Source organism: Arachis hypogaea, chromosome 12 (assembly GCF_003086295.3).
Source record: "Arachis hypogaea cultivar Tifrunner chromosome 12, arahy.Tifrunner.gnm2.J5K5, whole genome shotgun sequence".
Lineage (NCBI taxonomy): Eukaryota > Viridiplantae > Streptophyta > Magnoliopsida > Fabales > Fabaceae > Arachis > Arachis hypogaea.
In genome coordinates this window covers 75,800,972-75,807,689 of record NC_092047.1, presented here as the reverse complement: position 1 = coordinate 75,807,689, position 6,718 = coordinate 75,800,972, and the positions used below count along the sequence as shown (strand labels likewise).

At 38.3% G+C, this 6,718-nt stretch overlaps 1 non-coding gene across 1 annotated transcript; it reads left to right on the top strand.

Annotated features, from left to right (window-relative positions):
- The first annotated feature begins 4,857 nt into the window (after window positions 1–4,857).
- On the top strand, window positions 4,858–4,965 carry LOC112730778 (small nucleolar RNA R71). Its single transcript, XR_003166588.1, has one exon. It is a non-coding gene; the product is annotated as a small nucleolar RNA R71 (small nucleolar RNA).
- The last annotated feature ends 1,753 nt before the right edge of the window (window positions 4,966–6,718 follow it).

The window sequence follows — 6,718 nt, the reverse complement described above, 5'->3', positions numbered from 1 at the left end:
CTAAAAACATACTAAAAACAATGCCAAAAAGCGTACAAATTATCCGCTCATCACAACACCAAACTTAAATTGTTGCTTGTCCCCAAGCAACTAAAAATCAAATAGGATAAAAAGAAGAGAATATACTATAAATTCCAAACTATCAATGAAACATAGCTCCAATCAGATGAGCGGGACTTGTAGCTTTTTGCCTCTTGAATAGTTTTGGCATCTCACTTTATCCATTGAGGTTCAGAATGATTGGCATCTATAGGAACTCAGAGTTCAGATAGTGTTATTGATTCTCCTAGTTCAGTATGATGATTCTTGAGCACAGCTATTTTATGAGTCTTGGCCGTGGCCCTAAGCACTTTGTTTTCCAGTATTACCACCGGATACATAAATGCCACAGACACATAATTGGGTGAACCTTTTCAGATTGTGACTCAGCTTTGCTAAAGTCCCCAATTAGAGGTGTCCAGGGTTCTTAAGTACACTCTTTTTTTTTTTTTTTGCTTTGGACCTTGACTTAAACCGCTCAGTCTTAAGTTTTCACTTGACACCTACACGCCACAAGCACATGGTTAGGGACAGCTTGGTTTAGCCGCTTAGACCAGGATTTTATTCCTTTAGGCCCTCCTATCCACTGATGCTCAAAGCCTTGGGATCCTTTTTATTTGCCCTTGCCTTTTGGTTTTAAGGGTTATTGGCTTTTTGCTCTTGCCTCTTGGTTTTAAGAGCTTTTGGCTTTTTCTGCTTGCTTTTTCTAATTTTTTTTTCTGCAAGCTTTGTTCTTTGCTACTTTTTCTTGCTTCAAGAATCATTTTTATGATTTTTCAGATTATCAAATAACATGTTTTCTAGTCATCATTCTTTCAAGAGCCAACATATTTAACATTCTTAAACAACAACTTCAAAAGACATATGCACTGTTCAAGCATACATTCAGAAAACAAGAAGCATTGTCACCACATCAATATAATTAAACTAAGTTCAAGGATAAATTCGAAACTCATGTACTTCTTGTTCTTTTGAATTAAAACAATTTTTTATTTAAGAGAGGTGATGGATTCATAGGACATTCATAACTTTAAGACATAGTTACTAACTACTAATGATCACGCAATAATACACAAACATAGATAAGCACATAACATAGAAAACGAAAAACAGAAGAAATAGGAACAAGGAATGAATCCACCTTAGTGATGGTGGCGTTTCCTTCTTGAGGAACCAATGATGTCCTTGAGCTCTTCTATGTCTCTTCCTTGTCTTTGTTGCTCCTCCCTCATTGCTTTTTGATCTTCTCTAATTTCATGAAGGATGATGGAGTGCTCTTGATGTTTCACCCTTAATTGTCCCATGTTGGAGCTTAGTTCTCCTATGGAGGTGTTGATTTGCTCCCAATAGTTTTGTGGAGGAAAATGCATTTGAGGCATCTCCGGGATCTCATGGTGATGAGCTTCATGCGCCTCTTGAGCTCCATGAATGGGCTCTCTTGCTTGCTCCATCTTTTTCTTAGTGATGGGCTTGTCCTCTTTAATGAGGATATCTCCCTCTATGTCAATCCCAGCCAAATTGCATAGGTGGCAAATGAGGTGAGGAAAGGCTAACCTTGCCATAGTGGAGGACTTGTCAGCCACCTTGTAGAGTTCTTGAGGTATAATCTCATGAACTTCCACCTCTTCTCCAATCATGATGCTATGGATCATGATGTCCCGGTCTATAGTAACTTCAGACCGGTTGCTAGTGGAAATGATTGAGCATTGAATGAACTCCAACCATCCTCTAGCTACAGGCTTAAGGTCCAGTCTTCTTAGTTGAACCGGTTTTCCTTTTGACTCAATCTTCCATTGAGCTCCTTCTACACATATGTCCATGAGGACTTGGTCCAACCTTTGATCAAAGTTGACTCTCCTTGTGTAGGGGCATGCGTTCTCTTCCATGTTTGGCAAGTTGAACGCCAACCTCACATTTTCCGGACTAAAATCTAAGTATTTCCCCCGAACCATGGTGAGATAATTCTTTGGGTTCGGGTTCTTACTTTGATTATGGTTCCTAGTGATCCATGCATTAGCATAGAACTCTTGAACCATTAGGATGCCGACTTGTTGGATGGGGTTTGTTAGAACTTCCCAACCTCTTCTTTGAATTTTATGTCGGATCTCTGGATACTCATTTCTTTTAAGTTTGAAAGGGACCTCGGGGATCACCTTCTTCTTGGCCATAACATCATAGAAGTGGTCTTGATGGGCTTTGGAGATGAACCTTTCCATCTCCCATGACTCGGAGGTGGAAGCTTTTGTCTTCCCTTTCCCTTTTCTAGAGGATTCTCCGGTCTTAGATGCCATCAATGGTAATGGAAAAACAAAAAGCTTATGCTTTTACCACACCAAACTTAGAATTTTGCTCGCCCTCGAGCAAGAGAAGAAAGAATAGATGAAGAAGAAGAAGAAATGGAGGAGAGGGAGAAGGGGTTGTGTTTCGGCCAAGAAGAGAAGAGAGGGTTGTGTTGTGTGAAAATGAGGAAGAATGGAGGGTTATATATAGGGATGGGAGGGGGTGAAGGTTCGGCCATTTAGGGTGGGTTTGGGTGGGAAATTGATTTTGAATTTTGAAGGTAGGTGGAGTTTATGAGGTAGGTTTATGGGGAAGAGTGGATGGATGTGAGTGGTGAAGAGGTGATGGGGAAGAGAGATTGAGGTGATTGGTGAAGGGTTTTGGGGAAGAGTGTTTATGGGATTGTGTGAAAGAGGGGTGAGAAGAAGTGAGTGGAGGTAGGTGGGGATCCTGTGGGGTCCACAGATCCTGAGGTGTTCAAGGATTTACAACCTTGCACCAAATTAGGCATGTAAAATGCCCTTGCACACAACTCTGGGCGTTCAGCGCCAGGTTGGTGCTTGTTCTGGGCGTTCAGCGCCAGCTCTTCTCCAGGGTGTATTTCTGGCATTCAAATGCCCAGATGCTGCCCATTTCTGGCGTTCAGCGCCAGAACCATGCTCTGTTCTGGCGTTGAATGCCCAAAACATGCTTCTTACTGGCGTTTAAACGCCAGTAAGGTCTTCCTCCAGGGTGTGATTTTTCTTCTGCTGTTTTTGATTCCGTTTTCAATTTTTATATTTATTTTGTGACTCCACATGATCGTGAACCTAATAAAACATGAAAAACAAAAAATAAAATTAGATAATTAAACATTGGGTTGCCTCCCAACAAGCGCTTCTTTAATGTTAATAGCTTGACGGTGGGCTCTCATGGAGCCTCACAGATGTGCAGAGCTTTGTTGAGACCTCCCAACACCAAACTTAGAGTTTGACTGTGGGGGCTTTGGTTGACTCTGCTATGAGAGAAGTTTTTTATGCTTCCTCTCTATGGATGCAGAGAGAGATCCTTAAGTTGTAAACACAAGGTTGTCCTCATTTAATTGAAGGATCAATTCTCCTCTGTCCACATCAATCACAGCTCTTGCTGTGGCTAGGAAAGGTCTTCCTAGGATGATGGATTCATCCTCTTCCTTTCCAGTATCCAGGACTATAAAATCAGTAGGGATGTAAAGGCCTTCAACCTTTACTAACACGTCCTCTACTTGTCCATAAGCCTGTTTTCTTGAATTTTCTGCCATCTCTAATGAGATTTTAGCAGCTTACACCCCATAGATTTCCAGTTTCTCTATTACAGAGAGGGGCATGAGGTTTATTCCTGAACCAAGGTCACACAGAGCCTTAAAGATCATGGTGCCTATGGTACAAGGTATTATAAACTTTCCAGGATCCTGTCTCTTCTGAGGCAATGTCAGTTGATCCAGATCACTTAGTTCATTGGTGAACAAGGGAGGTTCATCTTCCCAAGTTTCAATACCAAATAATTTGGCATTTAGCTTCATGATTGCACCAAGGAACTTGGCAGCTTGCTCTTCAGTAACATCCTCATTCTCTTCAGAAGAGGAATACTCATCAGAGCTCATGAATGGCATAAGAAGGTTCAATGGAATCTCTATGGTCTCTAGATGAGCCTCAGAGTCCTTTGGTTCCTCAGAGAGAAGCTCCTTATTGATCACTGGACGTCCCAGGAGGTCTTCCTCCTTGGAATTCACGTCCTCTCCTTCCCTTACAGGTTCGGCCATGGTGCTTATGTCAATGGCCTTGCACTCTCCTTTTGGATTCTCTTCTGTATTGCTTGGGAGAGTACTAGGAGGGATTTCAGTGATCCTTTTACTCTGCTGGCCCACTTGTGCTTCCAAATTTCTAATGGAAGACCTTGTTTCATTCATGAAACTTACAGTGGCCTTGGATAGATCAGAGACTAAGTTTGTAAATTAGAGGTATTTTGTTCAGAGTTCTCTGTCTATTGCTGAGTGGATGATGAAAAAGGTTTATTATTGTTAAACCTGTTTCTTCCACCATTATTAAAGCCTTGTTGAGGCCTTTGATCCTTCCATGAGAGATTTGGATGATTTCTCCATGATGGATTATAGGTGTTTCCATATGGTTCACCCATGTAATTTACCTCTGCTATTGCAGGGTTCTCAGGATCATAAGCTTCTTCTTCATAAGAAGCCTCTTGAGTACTGTTGGATGCAGCTTGCATTCCATTCAGACTCTGAGAAATCATATTGACTTGCTGAGTCAATATTTTGTTCTGAGCCAATATGGCATTCAAAGTATCAACTTCAAGAACTCCCTTCTTCTGAGGCGTCCCATTACTCACAGGGTTCCTCTCAGAAGTGTACATGAACTGGTTATTAGCAACCATGTCAATGAGTTCTTGAGCTTCTGCAGGTGTTTTCTTTAGGTGAATGGATCCACCTGCAGAAGTGTCCAATGACATCTTTGATAGCTCAGATAAACCATCATAGAATATATCCAGGATGGTCCATTCTGAAAGCATGTCAGAAGGACACTTTTTGGTCAACTGTTTGTATCTTTCCCAAGCTTCATAGAGGGATTCACCATCTTTTTGTTTGAAGGTTTGAACATCCACTCTAAGCTTGCTCCGCTTTTGAGGAGGAAAGAACTTGGCTAAGAAAGCCGTGACCAGCTTATCCCAAGAGTTCAGGCTATCTCTGGGTTGAGAGTCCAACCACACTCTAGCTCTGTCTCTTACAGCAAAAGGGAAAAGCATGAGCCTGTAGACTTCAGGATCTACTCCATTAGTCTTAACAGTATCACATATCTGCAAGAATTCAGTTAAAAACTGAAAAGGATCTTCAGATGGAAGTCCATGAAACTTGCAGTTCTGCTGCATCAGAGAAACTAATTGAGGTTTAAGCTCAAAATTGTTTGCTCCAATAGCAGGAATGGAGATGCTTCTTCCATGTAAATTGGAATTTGGTGCAGTAAAGTCACCAAGCATTCTCCTTGCGTTATTGTTGTTGGGTTTGGCTGCCATCTCCTTTACTTGTTCAAAATTTTCAATAAGGTTGTCTCTGGGTTGTTGTAATTTAGCTTCTCTAAGTTTCCTCTCAGAGTCCTTTCAGGTTCTGGATCAGCTTCAACAAGAATGCCTTTTTCCTTGTTCCTGCTCATAAGAAAGAGAAGAGAACAAGAAAAGAAGAGGAATTCTCTATGTCACAGTAAAGAGGTTCCTTATTGTTAGTTGAATAAAAGAAGAAGAAAATCTGAACTCAGAGAGAGAAAGGGAGTTCAGATTTTTGGTGGGTGATGTGAGGAAGAGATGTTAGTAGATGAATAAACAAAAGGAGATGAGAGAGAAGGATTTTCGAAAATTATTTTTGAAAAAGAGTTAGTGATTTTCGAAAATAGTTTTTGAAAAAGGTTAGTAATTTTCGAAAATTAAAATAAAAAATTAAATTAATTAGTTAATTAAAAAGAATTTTTGAAAAAGAGGGAAGATATTTTCGAAATTTAGAGAGAGAGAGTTAGTTAGGTAGTTTTGAAAAAGATAAGAAACAAACAAAAAGTTAGTTAGTTAGTTGAAACAAATTTGAAAATCAATTTTGAAAAGATAAGAAGATAAGAAGTTAGAAAAGATATTTTAAAATCAAATTTTTGAAAAAAGATAAGATAAGAAGATATTTTTTTGAAAAGATATGATTGAAATTAGTTTTGAAAAAGATTTGATTTTTAAAATCACAATTAATGACTTGATTCACAAGAAATCACAAGATATGATTCTAGAACTCAAAGTTTGAATCTTTCTTAACAAGCAAGAAACAAACTTAAAATTTTTGAATCAAAACATTAGTTGCTATTGTTATTTTCGAAAATTTGATATAAAATTAAGAAAAAGATTTTTGAAAAATATTTTTATAATTTTTCGAAAATAACTAAGAAAAATGAAAAAGATTTGATTTTTGAAAAAGATTTTGAAAAAGATAAGATTTTTTAATTGAAAATTTGATTTTACTCATAAAAACAACTAGATTTTTAAAAATTTTTGAAAAGGTCAAATCTAATTTTCGAAATTTTAAGAGAGAAAAAGGGAAAGATATTTTTTTTATTTTTGAATTTTTAATGATGAGAGAGAAAAACATGAAAATGATTCAATGCATGAAAGTTATGGATCAAAACAATGAATGCATGCAAGAATGCTATGAATGTCAAGATGAACACCAAGAACACTATGAAGATCATGATGAACATCAAGAACACATTTTTGAAAAATTTTTAATGCAAAGAAAACATGCAAGACACCAAACTTAGAAATCTTTAATGCTTAGGCACTAAGAATCCAAGAATGCATATGAAAAACAAGAAAAGACACAAAACAAGAAAACATCAAG